Source organism: Ursus maritimus, unplaced genomic scaffold, assembly GCF_017311325.1.
Source record: "Ursus maritimus isolate PB19 unplaced genomic scaffold, ASM1731132v1 scaffold_13, whole genome shotgun sequence".
Classification (NCBI taxonomy): Eukaryota; Metazoa; Chordata; class Mammalia; order Carnivora; family Ursidae; genus Ursus; species Ursus maritimus.
Window position 1 is genome coordinate 56,985,502 of NW_024423675.1, and position 21,214 is coordinate 57,006,715.

General features: G+C 39.6%; 1 protein-coding gene across 1 annotated transcript in view; it reads right to left on the reverse strand.

Annotated features, from left to right (window-relative positions):
* RGS17 (regulator of G protein signaling 17) overlaps positions 1-1,033 on the reverse strand; it is a 93,470-nt gene extending 92,437 nt beyond the window's left edge. Inside the window, exon 1 of the mRNA XM_008688534.2 lies at positions 883-1,033. The gene's annotated coding sequence lies outside the window, so the exon portion shown is untranslated. The remainder of the gene's footprint in view (positions 1-882) is intronic.
* Between the last annotated feature and the right edge of the window lie 20,181 nt (positions 1,034-21,214).

Genomic DNA, 21,214 nt, shown 5'->3' on the forward strand with positions numbered 1-21,214 from the left:
CGCAGCACAAGAAGAGAAGAGGAGAGGAGGAAGGAGGCTGGCGAAGAGGCAGCTATTAAACTGTGATTCCATCGATAATAAAAAGAATCATCATCACCCCCAGCAGGGCAGTCGGATACACCCACCGGGGCAGCGGCTAAGGGGTTTGGTGGGCGTTCCTCCTCCTGGTCCCCCCCGGTGGCTGTGAAATCTACCCTAAACCAAGCACACAAGAACTCCCTTTCCTACGACTAACGGGAGGGGAGGAACAAAAGAGACCCCCACGCCCGACACACACACACTCTCACAGCTCACCGATGCTCTAGGTATGCATTTTTGCAATCCCTTTGGCTTACACCTTCCCCACCTGGTTCGTGCATTTCCCTAAAGGTAAAGAAAGAAAAACAATACCACCCCGAGGTGATCGGTCGATTGGGCACCGCTAATTTCACATTCGGTTTTCTAACACACAACCACGAAAATCCCGCAGGACCTCGCGCCCCCGCGGGGTCCCTGCCGCCCCCGGCCCTCTCTGCCGGTTCCCCGAAGGCGCCCAGCTCTCCGCCGCGGACCCAACCAAGGGCTCCCCGGGCGGGCCGGACACTCGCCCAGCCCCTCCGCAGCAGCTGGAGGGCGGAGAGCGGACCGCGCGGTGGCAGCAACGCGGGATTCAACTTCCCAAACCTGCGGCGCGGCCCCCGCTCCCTCCCGGTGCGCCGAGGCCAGCGCGGAGACTCCCGCGCCCGCAGCCACCCCCGCCTGGGCTCTGGCAGTTGCACTCTCCGCCCCCTCTTTCCTTCACCTCCCCCAGCCACCACCTTTTAAAAATTCATCCATCGGTGCAAAGCAGACATTTTGATGTCATTTACTTAGCACCGCTCGGTTTCAGAGGCAAGATCTTACCCAGTCGCCTGGAGGTGTGGGCAGCGCACCGATGGGTCCGGGGGCGCGAGGCTGGGCTGCTCGTCCTCTAGCGGAGCGGGTTTGCTGCCATCCGCCCAACTTCAGCACCCAGCGGGCGAGGAGAGAGGGAGAGAGGCGAGGATGGAGGGGAGAGGGGAAGGGGAGGAGGGAGGGTGGGCGGGGAGGGAGCCGGAGCCGCTCGGCAGTGCGCATGCGCCCCGCGGGCGGGCGCAGCCCCTCGCCCGGCTCGGCCCAAGGTGCCGCTTCTTCCCCCAGCGCGGCCGCGTGAGTCACGGCCCCGCCCCTCCCGGCGGCCCGGCCCCCGCGCGCTCGCCTCGGCTCCGCGCCCACGGTGCGGGGGGTCTAGGTTGAGCTTCGCGGGAGCCTCGGGGACCTGGGAACCTTCCTTGATTGGAGAGGCTCTGTCGCCTGGGCTCCTTCAACTTCACGTTCGCCCGCAGCCCGCGTTATTTTGTCGTGCGCTTTAGGAGACTGCTGGAAACCAGAAGCTTGTGTTTAAGGGGAGGAGCCGCAGGAGCGGGGTCCCAGGGGAAGCAGTCCCTGCGTGGGGCTTCAAGGAACTGTGGAGTTAAGCAAGTTTGCTCAACAAAGAACTCGACCATATGAAGAGTTCTTTACTTTACTGAGGTCCTCACCCAGAAATCTGACCCTTTTCCCTTAAGAATTATTTCAGATCTGGTCTGGGGGCATACATTCTGTCCCAGGCGTCTGGACCACTGGAACCAGAGTTTTGAGGGAGAAAAGCCCATGACAAGGCAAGAGTCGTGAATTACTAACAGAGGTGTTCCTTTGGGGACAGCTCGGTAACTATCAGGTCTGATAATGGTTCCATTCGCTCTCGGAGCCCAGCTTGGTAGTGAAGAAGCTTTGGATGCTTAATGCATCATGAGCGCTAGATTGCATCTCCGATGATTAAATTGAAGTGCTTGTGAGGGCGAATTAGGGAAGCGGGTGTCTCTCTTCAGATGTGACATCTGTCGGAAGAGGAGTGAGTTCCTGGCTGGAATGATTAGGCTTTTTTCTTATACCCATTTAAAGCTGTTTACTCGTAAATATATATAATTTCCCATTGCTTGTGTGCGCCCCTACATTCAAACAATGTTATTCTTATTTCAGGCTTCCTTACTGAACACCCTCCTGGCCTCCCTCACTCCCTTTCTCTATCTACTTGAGTTAAATATATGTTTCAGGGTTTGCTCCAGGGCCTTCTTTCTCTAGCTACATCATGGCCCTGGGTACTCGTGTTCTTCAAAGTGTATCCCCTGGACTGGTGTTGGTCTGTAAATTGTTCCTTACTGGTCTGTAATGAGAGATAAGTACAGAAATTGAGTGTACTATTTAGAAACTTTCAGAGCATGCCTTGGTATCCAAGCACATTAGTCAGTTGTACTTTGTATGTCTTATTTTATTTGTAAAGTAATTCATTTTTGTTGAATTTTATAGAAGTATTGGTCCATGATGCAAAAAAATAAATTAAAAAAAAGTTTTTTCAAAACAAAAGTTGAAAAAATTAAGTTTTATGATTTGGGCAGCCCCAAACTCTGTATCACTCCCAGATTTATATCTTTAGTCCTGATCTCAGGAGTACTTTTATGTTCTCAACTACGTTTATGGCTCCATTAGAAGGAGAACTGTACTGGTTAATATTTATTGAACCATTACTGTGTGCTAGGTTCTGATCTAAATGTTTTACATATGTTTCTTATTTCCTGTACAAGGTAGATGCTATTATTATGTTTAACAGACATCTCAGAAGCACAACTCCAGATATCCACCCCCTCCAAACCTGTTCCTCTTCAAATTGTTCCATCCAGTTACTCTAGTCAAAATTTAGAAGTTATCTTTGTTCTGTCTCTCTTTCTTTTTTTTTACCCCGCATCTAATTAATTAGCAAGTCACCTTGTCTCAACCTCCAGAATGTATCCCCAGTTCATCCACATCTCTCCCTCTCCATTGCTATAACCATCTCACAGGTGCTGCTACAAAAGCCACCAATTAGTCTCTCTTCCATAACCCCAAAACAACACATTCTCTACATGACAGATGAGTGATTTTTTAAAAACGTAATCACACTGGGGTGCCTGGGTGGCTCAGTCATTGGGTGTCAGACTTGATTTCAGCTCCGGTCTCCATCTCAGGGTTGTGAGATCAAGCCCTGTGTTGGGCTCCATGCTGGGTGTGGAGCATACTTAAAAAAAAAAAATTAAAAACATAATCATATCATGTCATGTTACTGCTTAAAACTCTCCAATGAGTTTTTATTGTATTTTAAATATAATCTCTAATCCTTACCACTGCCAAGAAGGTTCAAGGTAATCTTGTCCCAGCCTACTTCTCTTACACCATGCTCCCTCCCATAGACCACAGCTATTGGTAGTGTAGCCACATCAGTCTATCGCTTTTACTTTCTTGAGTAAGTCTAGCTTATACTACTTAAGTCCTCTGCCTGTCTTTAGAGTAGGCTCCTTGATATCCTACAGTCTCTGTTCAGGTATCACGTACTCAGGCTTTACCTAACCATTCAATGTAATCTTCCCAAGGTTCTCTCTTGCATCCCCTTGCTTTATTTTCTTCCAAATACTGTTCACTATCTGAGTCAGCTTGCATTTGTTTACTTGTTTATTATCTCCTTCTCCCCCTCTAGAATAAAGTGTCTCAAGAGCTTTGATTGCACTTTTCACTGTTTTATCTCTAGTGCTCAGAACAAAATTCGGCACACCGTATATACTCAGGATTTAGCAGATGAATTCATGATTGAATGAATAAATAACACACTGAGAAAAAACATTCTTTCTTTATTGTTTTAAGCATTCTTTCTTTTTCCTGATATTTCTTCTTGGCTCCTCATTGCTGCGTATCAGAACGTGTTGTTTCCCAGAAGAGTGCAAATAGACTACATCGTTTCCTCTGCCCATGCTATCAAAGATGGCTCCTTGCAATGTCACACATTTATTTTTTAATTTTTTAAAAAGATTTTATTTATTTATTTGAGAGAGAGAGAGAGAGACAGTGAGAAAGAGATCATGAGCAGGGGGGAAGGGTAGAGGGAGAAGCAGAATCCCTGCTGAGCTGAGCTATATCCCAGGACCCCAGGATCATGACCTGAGCCTAAGGCAGACACTTAAACTGACTGAGCCCCCCAGGCGCCCAGCAATGTCACACATTTAAACTAGATGCCAGAGTCGTGTTCCTAGAAGCAACTTTATAAGCATCATCAACAAAAAAGAGATCTTTTCCTTCCATGGACTTCTCTAAACTGTAATAACGGCTGTTTGAGCAGTGTTTTGCACCTATGACAGTTTGGCCATTCTGTCCATAATTTACTTGTTGAAGTCAAATGCGACTTCTTGGTGACTTTCTTTCACGGTTATAATCTGTTGTGAAATCCTTTATATATTAACTAGAATCTTCAATGACAGTGTTGTAGGAACTGGATGTATTGCCTACACTGAGTGTTGAAGAGATGGGTGGAAGTGACGACAGCTTTAATGACCTTCACCTCATAGAGTTTGATCACCTGCAATCTATGTGTACATCTGGGTCTTAGGAAATATTTGCAACAGCAATGCATCAAATAATGACTTGGGGGGAATAAGTCAATTCAATAAACTTTATTAATGTCTACCATATGCCTGGTATTATGTCTGCAAGTGTTTTGCAAAAAATGTAAATGTTATATAAAATTATTTTACATGAGTCAGAAATGGATTTCAGTTCATTTTAGCCATGGAGATGCCTTCTCTTTGTACAGAATTTCGGAGCTCCTTGGGCTTATCGTTATCAAGCAGCTGTGTGTGGTAGCTATGAAAAGCAGTGTTTGATCGTGATCATTTCCATAGCATTACGAATGCATTTTTCAAGTAGAATCTGGATACAGCAGCAGATTTTGGTATAATGACTTCATAGTAAGGGAGACAGGAGATTTGTAAGCAAGATATTTGCAGACAGAAAATATTGGAAAGGACAGAGCATCAGAATGTTTACAGTGCATTTATTCACAGTTAGGGGTCTTTTTCATCATTAGGAGACCTGAAATCTACCTCAGTGGGTTTGGTAACGTTGGAAGGTTATTTCAGGAAGAAATCATGTAGCATCTTTACATTTCGTTTTCTCTTTTCCAACATGTTCATTTTTTAAAAAGCAACAGTTTTACCTTTGAAAAGCAGAGGGAAAAGGAAGAAATTTGCTTCCATCTAGGAAACCCTGACTGCTCCATCTAGGCAAACTTCTCAGCAGTGGAACCAGAAACATAGTTAAAATATGACTGCTTAAACACGCTTTTTTCTTTACTTTTGGTAAACAGAATTTTCCATGTTTCTTCAATTGGTTTTAATCAAACCTTAGAGACAGATTCTTTTCAGGAAACTGATTTAGATGGAAACAGTCTGATTCCTAGATAAAACGATAGAGTTTTTCACATTTTATATGTACATTTTTATAAATTATGGGTTATTAATGTTTCTTTAATTGTTTAGCTTATCAGTATTAAACTTAAAAATTTCAATATTATTCTGTTAGAAAGACATTAGTGCATTTATACCTCAACATAATTGGATGAGTCCATGGAAGCAGATATAAAGAACTTCTTGTGATTTTTTATCAGTTATGCTCAATTTTGTACATCATAAATTCCTGCAGTGGCTCGACAATATCGACTGGAGTCTCAGTCCCCCCAAGTACTTTATAAAAGTGCTAATTTGATGGGCTATGCATATTCACTTCCTGTCTAGTGAGTAATGTTGGACAATACTCTGCTCCTCCATGGAAAAATAGCAAAATGTTTATCTCAACCAGAGAACATGATGATGTTCAGCTAGTCAGATTCTTTGTGGATGGAGAAAAATTTCAGGGTTTAGTGGTCTATGTTATATTATCTTGAGATTTTTGAACGTTTCTAGATGATAGTAGCTGGATTGTGGAACAGACATTTGCTTCGTCAGACCTACCTCCAGGGTTTGATGGAAGGAAGGTGGAGAGGGGTAGTGGTTTGATTTCACAGTAGTTTCTCACATCTTTACTATGCTTTGGTTTATGGCAGAGCAAGTCCAGAGATGCATACAGTTGATGAATATCTTTGTGTATGTGTGTACTGTGTATACGATCTAGAAGGGCCCGGTGACTAACTTTTGAGTTCCATGCTGCACTATACTGAAGTTGCAAATCAGAAAATCTATATTCACATTGTCAAAGCTTTATTAAAGACTTTGTGGTTTCTTGATTTCCTGTGAACTAGTTTCGCAGTGTGACTACGTTAAAGTAGTATACGCAAGTCTTTCACAGTCTCACCTGAGTCTTCACATTTGAATTTTAGTAGAATTTACCTACTACTGTGCATGATTGCCCATCCAGTCTCATTTGTCCATCAATTCATTCACCCACTCACTCAAAGAGCTCTTAGGAAGCGTCTGTCCTGGCATTGTGGGAAATAGAAGTACAGTGGAAAATAATGTTCCTATCCTTGACATGAATTTATAATCGAACTGAGATAGGCTCTACATACATGAAGTAACCAGAAGAAATCAATAAGAACACTTGAGATAATGTGGTATTATTTTTCCTTTCCAGGAGGTAGGGCAGAGAATGATGAAAAAGGAAATTGCATGTTTTATAATCAGAACTCTCAACTGCACAGCATAGAAATTGCAAATGATCAAAGTGACCCATTGAAGTACCCAGTGGGAACTTCCTTTGTGTTCCGCGGAACTAGTTTTGAATGGCTTTGCAGATCTGTATTAGGAATTCAAGAAAGGAGGGATTTAAAATATAATATTCAAATAGGAAGTTACTTGTGAAACTCTTAGTTGACAGCCACTTAGAAAATATTAAGCACCTTCAATATGCAAGGCATTGTGCAGAGCTCTGGGAAGATTGCAAAATGACTTATAACATAAGAAACACAGTAGTGAGTAGTGTAGAGTCTAGAGAGATCATGCTCAGCTCATAGGTTATAGCTGACTGTGGCCCTTGAGGTGATCCGCAAAGAATGGGAACCATTTGCATTGGCTGAGATGTGTGGAAGGGCATTTGGGTTGGAAATCACAATGTGGTATCATGATGGTGTGTTGGTTCAGAGTATCAGGATATGTATAGGAAAACTTGATTAGTGTGGTTGAGTTCTATAAAGTTATTAAGTTTTAAATGCAGACTGAGGCGACATTGTGGTGTGTGAGTGTGTGTGTGTGTGTGTGTGTGTGTGTGTGTGTGTAAAGTCTTGGGTATGTCAGGTTGGTTTCATATCCATACCAAGTATAATCACTTGCTAATACAGTGTTGCACAGCATTCTGAGGCCAAATTGGAGACTAAGCAAGAAAGATGATTGTGATTATTAACAATGTCTGATATGCTGTTGGTGCATTTGTCTAGAATTTGAAATCTCTATTCTGGTTAACAGGGAGTCAAATGATTTTGAAAAAGGAGAGTTGTATATATTTAGGACGATAGTTCTTGAGAAACTCTCAAACTGTTATTTTTTTTCTCCAAAATTGGTATTCTGAGAACAATGAATTTACTTGGTAAATAAGCTGGGATAATGGAAATTTATCTGTAAATTTCTTTCTTGGGGTTTGATAAATACACTGGCTTATTAAAGGCTCTGAAAAGCTCCTTGATGACAAAAAGCCAAAATGGCTACTAAACACATGAGAAGATTCTCTTTCTTTTTCACACATACACACACACATGCACACATACACAAACACATTATTTACATATCTGCACACATATATATGGTATCAAGAATCTCAATTTTATTGATTCTGTGATGTAAAATTTAAATAAAGTTAACTTTAGTTTTAGTTCTAGCTAGTTATAAAGTCATAAACAGGATATTCTTCACACATAAATGCACCTAACTTCTATTTTTTAAAATTCATTTGGATAACATATCATGGGCATCTATCATGCAGCTACGTGGCAGGTACGGTTCCAGGCACTGGAGATCCAGCAAGAAACAAAATTAAAAAAATCCCTATCCTTTTGGGATCTATATTCTAGTGATGGAGACAAAAATCAAGGTAAATAAAGTATATAGTAAATTAGATATTTATAAGAGCAAAGGGGAAAAATTAAGTCAGGAACAGGGGATAGTATGTGTGCTTGTGAGTTGGAAGGGGTTCTGAAATTGTGCATAAGGTAGGAAAGAAGGCTTCCCTGAGAAGGTGATACTTGAGTCACGATGTGGAGATTGAGCCCTGCGTTGGGATCCCCGCTCAGCGGGGAGTCTGCTTGTCACTCTCCCTCTGCTCCTCCCCCTGCTCCTGCTCTCGCTCTCTCTTGCATGCTCTCTCTCTCTCTCTCTCTTTCTCAAATAAATAAATAAAATCATAAAACAACAAAAGAAAGAGATGAGAAGGAAGCAAGAGATTAAATTAGTGGCTATCTGGAAAAAGAACATTCCAGTGGAGGAAACAGCTAGTGCAAAGGCCTTTAGGTGAGAGTAGGTCAATCATAGCGCCAGGACAGCAGTGAACAAGTGGAGGGAGTTGTAAGAGATGACGTTAGAGAGAGAAGAGAAGGTACTCATGCACAGCATTGTAGCTCAGGTTGTTGGTGTATACTCTGGGTGAATTAGAGAGCCACTGGAAGTTTTCGAAAGGAGTGCCACGGAAGACAAGCCTTCGAGAAGATTCTTTGCAATGTGTATATAACACAACCTTATAAAGAACTGCTAAAGATCAAAAAGAAAAAGATAACAAGCAAATCAGAAATGGGGCAAAATGAGAATAGGGTCACTCTGACTACTAGGCTGAGGATACACTGAGGGGGATGGACCAGAAGCCCGGAGTGCACTTGGGCGGCTACAGCAGTTGACCAGGGGGCTGGATGCTGGAGGTATGGACGGGAGTCACAGCACTGGGAGTATTAAGGAGGAGGCAAATGTCTGATATATTTTTAAAGTAGAGTTTACAGGATTTGCTGACTGTTCAGATGTGCGGTATAAAAGAATTTGAGAAATCGAGGATGACTCTACTGGTTTTGGCCTGATCACAGAAACTTTCCTTTAATAATGATGTGCTTGACTTCCTGTTTTCAGAGCCCTCTTATCCCCACAGCTGAGACCAATAAATTACTATAAACAGACTTAACCAACAGTTTTGGCAGGACCTCTTGGTCCACAAAGCAAGAAGGATTCCAGAAGGGGCAGTGCAGAGAGCTCTACCAGCCTCTTATGCTAGTGCAGCTCTGACCTTGAATTCTGAACCTGTGCTTCCAATCTTGTCCTTTCGTTTTGCTTCCTTTGCCTCTGAATGCCCACTTCCAGTTGTCCGGGAGAGGAGCGTCACTCTGTTACTCAAGGACTTGAGTGCAATGAGGTCTTGCCTGAGTACTGCACCACCTGATACCTGCTTCCCAAATCCTCGATACCAACCACCTGCCTGTCTGGTTTCCCATCTATTTCCTGTTGCCAAATCTGCTGCCAGGACATCTGCCCGTTGCCTTGGGTTGGCCCTCTCGAAAGCTAACAACTTGCCATCCTGGCCTGAACCTTTGCCCATTACCTGCTGTCATCATCCCCTAGAGCTCTGTGGCTTTTCCCATGTGTTCAGTTCTTTCCAGTTCCTAAGATAATTCATTCATTTAAGGATTCATTCATTCATATCTGCATTAATACATTCAAAGGAACATTCACTGAGTGCTAATTTTGAGTCATCTGTCTGAGACTGTAGATAAAAGGTGAATAATACGTAGGCTCTATTCTCCTTGTCCTAGAGAAGCACCTGGAATCTAGAAGGCCATGGGCTAATGAGGGAGACAGACATGTAAACAATATTTACAGTGAATTGTGATAATTGCTCTCAATCTCTAATCATGTTTTGAAAATGGAGACATTTTATGGCTCTACAGAAAGCCTGGTACAGTGCTTTGCAGCCTGGAATTGGAATTAATCTGATCAAGGCTGGAGTTTCGGCTCTCCCATTCACTAGCTGAGTGACACTGGCAAGTTAATTTACCTCTGTTACTTCAGTTTCTTCGTCTTTGAAATGGGAATAATAACTAGATGTCTTACAGGGTTGTTGTGAGGATTACATAAGATATTCATCCAAAGTGCTTTCTCATTGCTGCTGACACATACCAAAGCATAACGTTTTAGCACATCTTCATTTACTTCTCTTCCTCCTCCTTCCTCCCTGGCAGTCTAAGTGGGTGTGACAGGAACACAGGAGGAGAATCCTTGGTGCGAGGGGAAGCTTCTCTGATCCCCGGGGCCTGGGGGGTCAGGTGTCCAGGGCTCTCAGTGTGCCCGGTAAGGATTTGAGTCATAACATTCTTTAGGAATTGCCTATGCATTGGATCACCTCCTCCTAAGACTGGCCTCTTGCGGGCAGGGACGTTGCGAGCTCACACTGCAGCCCCGGCGTCTTACACAGAGCCAAGTAGGAAAAAGTGCCCAATAAATATGGGGGAAAAAAAGAAGAATGACAAGGCTTCCCAGTGGTGGTGCCTATTAAATTAAATTTGAAAGGAGGAATTCATCCCATGAAGGTGGAGTGAGAGCGTCTCCAGCATTCAGGAGAGGGTAGCAGCATGCTGCGACGGGAGACCTTTAATGTATTCAGGAAACCTCAGGTCGCCTTGGAGTCATCTATCTCCCTGTCTGTGCACCACATGAGCTTTTGAATTTTGAAAGGTGGGCAGGATCTAGATCAAAAAGGACCCCGTATGTAGAATAACAAAATAATGAAAGAGTTCGGACCTTTCTCTGGGATGTGGAGCACAGAATGCTGCGAGGTAGGGCACTTGGGCTTTTCGTGATCTGGTCCTTACCTTCCTTTTTCAGACTTCTCTCCTCCACTAACAATGTCTGCTTCAGCAGCCCCAAAATGTTTGTGCCTCCCCTCTCCCCGACCCCTCCAACACCACAGCGCTTCTGTGTCTTGCTTTGTTTCTTTGCTTATGCTGTTTCACTGCCCCAGAATGTCCCCATCCCTCCTTATCACCAACACCCGTCACTGGGCCCCTGTCTCCTAATGATTATTCATTCCGTAGCCCAAGAGTCATGAGCTCCAGAAAGTCTCCTGAGTTTCGGGACTCTCACCCAGTCATTGAAGTTCACATCCAAGGAGCACTCACTATGTATGGGTCAAGCACCGTGTTCTCTTTGTGCCTATAATTTGAATTAATCCTTACAACAACCCTATAAAATAGGTACTATTATCCTTTTTTAAATTGAGCAAACTGATTTACTTTCTTATTTTTTGATTTATTTTACATTTTGTGGATGAACAAGCCAAAGCTTAAATTATCTCAGGTTAAAGACTGGCTGAGCTATGACACTCGATGTAGGGGTTACAATCCCCAGTATCTTTGAACTTGAACATTACACTTCACTGCTTAGACAGGGTCATGGGGCCCTTCCATGTCTCTAACTTTTTTTTAGCAGTATCAATTTGATAGAATATTAAGTTACATAGTTTCCATTTTACAGTTACAGTTTTAAACCTTTCTGTGTCAAATGCCTTTTTCCCATTCCTTGATGATATCTTGGGCAGATTCCATAATTATCTGGTCACTTTCCATTATTAAACTCACTCCAGCCCAGTTTAAAACTTTAATTTATTTTGTTTCAAAACTCTTTTTGTTTCCATTGCAGGACAGGCTCTTGGCACAAGGGAGTTGGAATGAAGATTGGGCACACTCTGCTCTGTTACTCCCCAGCTCCACTGGGTCGGAGGGAGTCAGGGAGAAGAGATGTAGAGAAAAGGGCAAACATGTCTTTATTTAACTGGCTTTGGCCACAGCTCTCTCCTTGTTGGCTGTGTGTGCTTTGGAAACAAACACTAATGGACTACTGGTGTTTTCATTTGTATGGCACGTGTCCAGATGCTGGCCTTCTGTGAGCACACGCGTGGGTTCTTAGGAGAGCCATGCTGGGGCTTCCGCTCTATAGCCCCGTATACCTGAGATCCAGCTGCTGCCCCAGCACTGTGGCCACACTGTTCTTGTCACAGGCGGTCTCCCCACAGACTCCTGTTGCTAAAGTCTTCCCACCAAGCGGGCAGCCCTCCTGGCTGGGACTGCAGCAAGTTGGCTCAGGAACAGGTTAGATTTCATGATGTCCACACAGTCATGAGAAATTCATACAACCTTGTTATCCCGGAGGATAGAAAATGCGAGAGACGATCCTGCCACCGGTACCTCACTGCCCTGCCATCCATCCCTCCATCCGGTCGTGGCGCTGATGAGCAAATCCACGACCCAAGCAGATGCCGAGTCAGTGTATGGAAGGAAATGCTCCTTCTGTGGCAAGCTCATCTGGTCTATTGTTTTGTCTTAACAATATTTCATAAATAAAATATTTCACTAAAAATTAACAACCAACTATTTATCATTTTGAAAGTTACATTTCCCAGTACCTCAGAATTCCCTGAATATACTTACTCTGGATTTTGTGTTAATTCATTTGTATACATTAAAAAAACCCATAATTTTAGTACATGTATATTGTATTCATTTTTCAATTACCGACATAATAAATTACCACAATCTTGTGGCTTAAAACAATACAAATGAATTATCTTATAATTTTGTGGGTGTGGAGTCTGATGTGGGTCTCACTGGGCTATAAAATCAAGGTGTTGACAAGGCCGCATTCCTTTCTAGATGTTCTAGGAGAAAACCCATTTTTTGCCTTTCTAGTTTCCAGAGGCCACTCACATTCCTTGGCTCATGATCTTCCACCTTTAAAGCCAACAATGTTGCATTTCTCTGACCTTTTTAAATCACCTTTTGTCTCCCCCGAGGTGACTTTGTTAGTTTCCCTCTGGCCACAGCTAGAAGAGACGCTCTGCCTTTAAGGATCATGTAATTAGATTGGAAAATCTTCCCATCGCAAGGTCCTTAATCACGTCCTCAAAGGGGTGTGTGTGTGTGTGTGTGTGTGTGTGTGTGTGTGTACCACCTAAAGTAACATATTTACAGGCTCTGAGGATTACGAAGTGAACATCTTTGGAGGGGGCATTATTTAACCTACCACATATAAATATTACTAAAAAATATTTTGTATAGTTTTGCTTGTTTACACACTTTACATAAACAGAATTAAATAGTATGTATTATTTCTGTGACTTACTTTTTTCACTTAATATTAGATTTTGAGTTTATCCATGTTGATGCATGAGCTGTTTTTATTTTTATTACTACACAATATTCTATGGTGTGAATATATTATACCATGATGTAATGAATAAATGTACCATTTGTATATCTGTTTACTGTTAATAAATATTTCAGTCGTTTCAAGCTTTGGGCTATTAAGACATTGCTGACATATTCTTATAAATATTTCCCTTGGTTTTTGTTAGTACATATTTCTTTAGGATTATATTTAGATGTGACATTGAAGGCATTTCATATATTCCATTTTCCATATTTGCTCCTGAGAAGTTAATTGTCACTCTATTAATCATTTTTCTTTTATATTAACTATCTTTTCTCTCTGAGTTCTTTTAAGACCTTCTTTTGTCTTTATTTTCCTGCAGTTTCACTACAATGTCTGTGATTTCTTTTTATTTACATGGGTGGAATTTGTTGGATTCTTGAAGCTGAGAAAGACTAAAAACAATTATGTTACTTTCCTCCAAAAAGTTAGGGAAAAAAACAACAAGATAATCTGAAGACAAGCAGAGGAAGAAATGACTAAAGACGTAAGCAGAATGAATTGAGCCAGAATGAAAAAAAAAGTAAAACAGATAAACACCTGATAAAAATCAATAAACCATCAATAAAATTAAAAAATAAAAATGAATAAAGTGCTGCAGATACTCAAAATAAGGAATAACAAGGAGGAAAGAACCATCAAAACAAAAGAAATGTGTATTAATCACACAAGATTATTTATTTTTTAAGAGAGAGAGAAAGCAGGAGTGGGGGGTGGGGGGTGGGGGGTGGGGGTTGGAGAGGTGTGAGGGGCAGAGGAGTGAGTGAATCTCAAGCAGGCTCCACGCCCAGCTCAGCTCAGCTCGGAGCCCTCCTCCAGGCTCAATCTCACAACCCCGAGATCATGACCTGAGCTGAAACCAAGAGTCAGAAGCTTAACCAACTGAGCCACATAAAAGATTAATTTCTACTGTTATTTTTTTAACTTTTTCTCCCTTCATTTTTTTCCCCACGTCTTCTGGAAACTTAATTTCATGTATGTAAAGTTAATGACCATTGCTTACATTTTCTATTCCGTTTCTTTGATCCTTTATTCCCTCTATCATTATTTTGGATAATTTACATCAGTCAACCTGTCTGTAGACTCACTGCTATCTCTTTCAGCACTGCTCATTAGGCTATTAAGCCTATCTAATGTACTTTTGATTTCAGGTGGTATATTTTTCAGCTTCACAATTTCCACGGTATCTTTTCTTGTAGTTTCCATTTATTTGCTGAGATTTACCATTTGTTTACCCATTCCTTGTCTTTTACTGTAATTTATATGTGTGAGCATTTTCAAAGTCCTTGTCTGCTCGATACAGTATCTTGATATTGTGGGTTCTTTTTCTTTGCATCTTTGTATCTTTCATAGTATTTAATTTCATATCAGAAGTGTATAAAATGATAGTGGATTTGAAGTTATATCTTTTTTAGATACTATTTTTCCAGACAGTGAGAGCTATGTCTGACAGCTATGTTTCCTATGTCTGACAGCTAAAATGAGAGGATAGCCAACTTTAATAACATTGAGATTATCTTCCATTAGTCCAATCCCTAGCTTCCACCAAGGGGTGAACCTTGCTGATTTTGTCCTAGTCCAGAGTCATTTGGGCCATGCTCTTGTGCTGCAGTGTTCAAGGTCCCAGGCCTTGTGAGAATGTCAAGTTTCATGTGTTCTCTCTGCATTTCAGGCCTACTTTTCCTTCTCTTTTCTCCACAAAATTAGTAGTTAGGGTCAGGAAGAATTGTCAGGTTAAGAAAATTATTAAGAAAAAAAAAGTAATGTCAAATCAGTGAAATAAGCTTTTACCTTAAAAAGCTAGAAGAAGAAGAGTAAAATGAATCAAAAGTAAGAAGAAAAGTTAATATGAAGTTTAGCAGGCAAATGTAGGAAAGGGAAAACAAAAAAGGAGACAAAGGCAAAAACCAGTATTTTGAATTCATCAATAATATCAATACATCTCCACTACCAAGTCTTAACAATGAAAAAAATGAGAGAAAACATCATAACAAAAATTAAGAGCAAAAGCAGGGGTAGAATTTCAGATCCTACAGCAATTAAAAGGATAATGAAGGAATATTATGAATGATTTTTTTTCCAGTAAAATTGATAGCTTAGATGAAATGGATAAAAGACACAAAATATCTTGTCATGCATAAGTAGAAATAGAAAATCTGAATCTTCCTATATTATATGAAGAAATTTAATTTGGAATTAAAATATTTCCTACAAGAAAAATTCTGCCCAAGTGGCTCATTGGTGAATTTTATAAACATTTAAAAAAGAAATTATTCCAAACTTGTATGAATGCTATCAGAAAACATAGGAAGACAGAACACTTTCCAACTAATTTTATGAGGCTAGAACAATACTGCTTTTGACCCAAAAGGAAAATTATATTTAAAAAGACAAGTACATACCAGTAGCACTCATTTAAATAAAAAAATAAAATTCTTAACAATGTAATTGATATATCTAATCCATCAATACATAAAAGGATGGTGCACATGATAAATACTGGGTTTGTTTCAGGAATGCAAGTTTGGTTTAGCATTAAAAAAATAAATACCATATTATTGGAATAAAGAAAAATAAAACAAATAATCATCTAAATAAGTTGGGAAAAAGTATTTTGCAAAATATAACACCTGTTCATGTTAAAAACTCTGAGCAAACAGGAAAAAGTAAAGTACTTCCTCAATGTGATAAGGAGAGTCTATGACAAACACTGTGAATATTATACATAATAGTAAAATATTAAATGCTTTCCCCTAAGATCAGGAGCAAAGCAAAGAAGTTCACTCCTGCCACTTCTTTTTTTTTTTTTAAAGATTTTATTTATTTATTTGACACAGAGAGAGACAGCCAGCGAGAGAGGGAACACAAGCAGGGGGAATGGGAGAGGAAGAAGCAGGCTCCCAGCGGAGGAGCCTGATGTGGGGCTTGATCCCGGAACGCCAGGATCACGCCCTGAGCCGAAGGCAGACGCTTAAGGACTGAGCCACCCAGGCGCCCCCACTCCTGCCACTTCTATTCAATATTACACTAGAGGTTCTACTTATATAATAAGTGATTTAAAAGTTAAAGGCATGAGGATTAGAAAGAAAAAAACACCATGTTTATTTGCTGATGACATGATTGTGTACACAGTAAATTTAGAGGAAAAATTTTTAAAAACCAACTGGAATTAATAAGTATATTTGGCAAGGTATGAGGATGCAAAGTCATTTTTGGAAAAGTAATTGTATTTCAAATGCAATTTTTATAAATTTCATATGAAAATACAAAGGACCAAGAGTAGACAAGCCAATCTTGAAAAAGAAGAGTTACAAGATTTACAATGCCCGATTTAAAACTTACTGTAAAGATATGATAATGAAGACATTGTGCTATTTGCTCAAGAAGCATCAGTTAGTCTCTCCCAATCCCCCACCCCCCTTCCCTCTGAAGCCCTCAGTTTGTTTGTTGTTTGTTTGGGATAGGCCAGTGATGGGTATTAAGGAGGGCACATATTGCATGGTGCACTGGGTGTTATGCACAAATAATGAATCATGGAACATTACATCAAAAACTAAGGATATACTGTATGGTGACTAACATAACATAATAAAAATTATTATATAAAAAAAAAGAATCATCAGTGACACAGAATGAAGAATCCAGAGACACTTCCACACCTTTACAGTCAAATAAATTTCAACAGATTGCCAATGCAATTCAGTGGGGGAGAGGAATATTTTTAAACATACAGTGCCAGGTATTCATATTGAAAAAAAAAATCTTGACCACCATGTCAGTCCATATTTTAAAAACTTATTTGAAATAGATTATAATCCTAAAAGCTAAAATCACACAATTGCTAGAGTTTTATGAATCTACTAAAATTAGTAATCTTTTGTATGAAAAAAGAAATGATAAATTGGACATCATCAAAACTTCTTTTTATCCAAAGTCACAGTTTAAAAAATGAAAATTCAAGCCATAGTTGGGGAGAAAATGCATATATCTGACATAGATTTCTATCTAGAATCTATCAAAAACTCCTAAAAATCCTTAATAATAAGAACAACCCAATCAAAATGGACAAATTATTTGAACAGAATCTTTATAAAGAAATATTTTAAATAGTCAATGAGTCCATGAAAATGTACTCAATGTCAGTAGTTTTCTGGGAAATAATGCAAATTGAAACGACAATGTAAATCGCCATGCGACCACTAGAAAAGGTAAAATTAGAAATTCTGAAATTATCCAGTTTTGAAGAGGATTTTGAGTAATAGAAACTCTTATACATTTCTGGTGTATAAGGTGGTACAACCAGTTTGGGAAACTGTCCGTTCTTTATAAAGTTACACGTATTTTCCCTCTATGCCCAACAATTCCATATTGGATATTTGTTTAAGGGAAATGAAAACATATTCACGGGAATATGTTATGTGTAATAATCACAAGTTGGAAAAAATATTTCTTCAATAGAAGAGTGGATAAGTGGTATTTTCATAGACTAAAACACTAATAAAATAAGTAAAAAAATAAGTATAAGATATCAATACATACAACAACATGGATAACTCTAAAAGCATTATATCCAGTGAAAGAAGCCAGACTCACGTGATTCTATTTTTATGAACTTCAAGAACAGTGGTTGCCTCTGTTGCAAATTGGGAAATTTTGACTATTGTGGTTTTTTTGGTAGATAGATGTAAGTTTCATACTCTTTTGTGAATGTAGCTTTTAGCATTATAAAATGGTCTTTGACTTGTTAATATTTTTTTTTACTTTGCTCTACCTCAAGATATTGTTCACAGTATGACTTTGTATTGCCTTGCCTGTCTTTGCTTATTCTTAATTCTTTAACTTTACCAAAAACCTTTGTTTTAGGTATGACAAAGAATTGGGTTTTGCTGTGTAAAGTAATCTAGAGTTCTTAGTAAGTGATTTCAGCTCATTTACATTTACTTAGCAATTGCTATTTTTGGTTTCCTTTTGTTACCTTGTTTTATAACATATTTTCTATATGGTTCAACATTTCGACTAAAATTGTTTCATTTAAGTGTCCTTTTAAAATAGTTTCTGTTGATAATTCTTTCTGTATTTAGGAAGCTGTGACTTTTAAATTTCATAGTTTTACTTATACTATTTTTTATATAACTCTTCATCCTCTCTCTCTTTGGATGCTGTTTGTTGGTTTCCTACCACAAGGCTAAAGTTAGTCTCTCTGCTTTGCCTTCACCTTGCAAGTTTAATCTTTAGGATTATTTTAGTGTTAATCTCTACTTCCTAAATTACTTAAGTTTCTACTGCCTTATTTATTATCCTAAAATACACTGTTAAGTCTTAGATATATTTCAAGCCTTAAATATACTTCAGCTTCTACTCCTTAATTTGTTAACTTTAGGTACTATTACTTTACCTCTAATTAAGTCATCTGTGGCAGTCCATAGGTTTACTTCGTTACCCACAATTTCTACCTTTAATTTTTGTTAATGTTAATTTCTAAATGTGTAAAAACTCTGTATTATTTTTTTCACCCTTATTCCTGTCTTTGAAGCTTAGTTCCACTAAGTTAAATATTTGCTAAACCTTCTACAAATCTTTTATGTTTGAAGCTCATTCCTGTGTAGATTTGTCACAAACTGATTATGGGAATGATATTCCTTGAAGTTTTCCATATTTATAGCTGCTTGCCTATGGCTTTTATGTTGAAGACAAGTTTGGCTGTACATAAAATTCTTGTCTCACATTTTTTCTTCTTTAAAATCTTTTTAAAAAGTTGCTACATTCTTTTTCTAACATAAATGTTGCCTTGGAGAATTCTCGTATTAATTTGAGAGTTGTTGCCTTAAAAGTGACTTTGACTTATTATCTGAAAATTAAAGCGATTTTCCCCCTCATTATGAAAAAAATAATAATTTTGGCTTACAGTATGGCCTGAGGGTGATCATTTCTGGTCCATTTTCTCAGGTACACAGTGTGCTTTGCTCTTTACTATTCTATTTCAGGAAATATTTTCCAATCATGGTTTTAAATATTTGTTTTTTCCATTACTTTGGTTTTCTTCTTTGAAGACTTCAATTATAAATATGTGGTTTTCTTATTTTCTGTCTTCAATGTCTATTACATTTCCTATATCCATTTCCTATGGTAGTTACAACAAATTACCACAAATCTTGTGAGTTAGGACTACACAGACTTATTATCTTAGAGTTCTGGAGGTCAGAAGTCGAGGTTGGCTGGTTTGTGTTCCATCTGGGGGCTATAAAGGAGAATCTATTTCCATCTTTTCCAGCCAATAGAAGCTGCCTGCATTCTACAGCTCACAGCCCCCCCACCACTGTGACCTTTGCTTCTATTGTCACGTGTCCTCTGACTTTAACACTCCTGTCTCAGTCCTATAAATACCCTTATAATTGTACTGTACCCATCTGAGTAATCCAGGATAATCTCCCCATTTCAACATCTTTAACTTAATCACAACTGCAGGATCCTTTTGCTATACAAGGCAATATTTTCACAGGTTCCTGAGATTAGGATGTAAACATCTTTGGTGGGGGGCATTATTCTGTCTACTACACACACATTTTTCAAATCCTGTTTTTTTTCAAATCATTTTCTTTATTTCTGTTTGACTTCCCCTCAATTTTCTTCTTTCTTATTCCTATTTCCCTTACTGTGTCTTTTATAATGTCTCTTTACTCTTGTGTTTTTCTAATTTAATGTTCTTTTATGAAATATTATTTTTTCTTAATTCTTTACTGGTATCTATTAATTTCCTCTGAGTTTTTCTATTTCTTGTTTATCAAAGCTTTAATTGTTGTCTGATACTGAAATATTGCATTGCAGTTTTCATCTGCTCTGTGAGTTCATTTTTCTGTTGAGTTCTTACTGTTTGTCTTACTAAGGTCTCATTTATCTTTCCATTGTAATGATTTTGTATGACATTAGGAAGAGTTTTCTCTTGTTGTCCCTCATATTTGAATGAAGAACAAAATAAGATGAGATTTCCTGGGATGTTAGGAGGAATTCAGACTTGAGTGGCTTTCTCTGAATCACAGTCTAAGAATTTCTTTTTCTCTTTTTACCAATAAAAATTAAATATATACCCTCTTTCTGTAGCCATTTGTTTGGTTCCTGAAGCTATGTCTGGCTTAGAAAGATTTCTGCCTCTTTCCCTGGTGAAGATTCACAAACCTTGCCTTCCCAAGTACTTTCATATTTCTTGGGGGTTCCTTTCTGTGAGCCTCTCAAAAATGCCCCCCTCCACTGCACACCTCTCTCTCTCTTTAAGATTTTATTTATTTGAGAAAGAGAGAGTATGCAGGCATCCAAGCATGAGGAAGGGGAGGGGCCGAAGGAGAGGGAGGGGGAGAAGCACACTCCCCGTTGAGCTCAGAGCTCCATGCGGGGCTCACTTTGGGGCTTGATTCCAGGACCCCAAGATCATGACCTGAGCCAAAATCAAGAGTCTGCCGCCCAACCAACTGATCCACCCAGGTGCCCCTGTACTGGCTTTTCTATCTGGTTTTCTGGAGATATTTGGGAGGTTTAAAGCAACTGCCTTGCGGACACAATGTTACAGAACTGCTGACATGCATTTCAAGAGAATCACTGTTATTGCTGTGTTGAGCTTAAACTATAGAAGAATGATAAGGAAGCGGGGAGAGTAATTTCTGGACCACTGCAGTTACCCCAAGTGATAGATGAAAATCACGTGGATGATAATTATCAGTGTTCAATTCTGACTGTTTTCTGAAGGCAGAGCTGTAAGATTCACTGATGGATTGGATGTTGGATGTTAAAGAAAAAAGAGGGTGGAATATTTCGAGGGACATAGTTGTCATTAACTGGAATTAGAAACTGTGGCTACACCAGATTGAGTGACTGTCATATTAGTCAGGTTAGGGTTAGGCTAGGCTGCAGTAATAAGCCATGAACTCTCCTTTTCTGGCATAATGAATAATATGGCAGCAAGAGGACATCCTTCATCCTGTAGCCCTGCCATCAGGAGCATTTTACTTTTGCTTTTGTCAGAGTAGGGGGGAAGGGAGCTGGAGGGCCATGCAGGTGGTGACAGGTGCTGTTGCTTCTCCTTCTTTTTCTCTGTCTGCTTTTCCTCTTCTTCATCCTCCTTCTCCATTTCAATTTCTTGCCCCCATCCCCAACAACTGAAA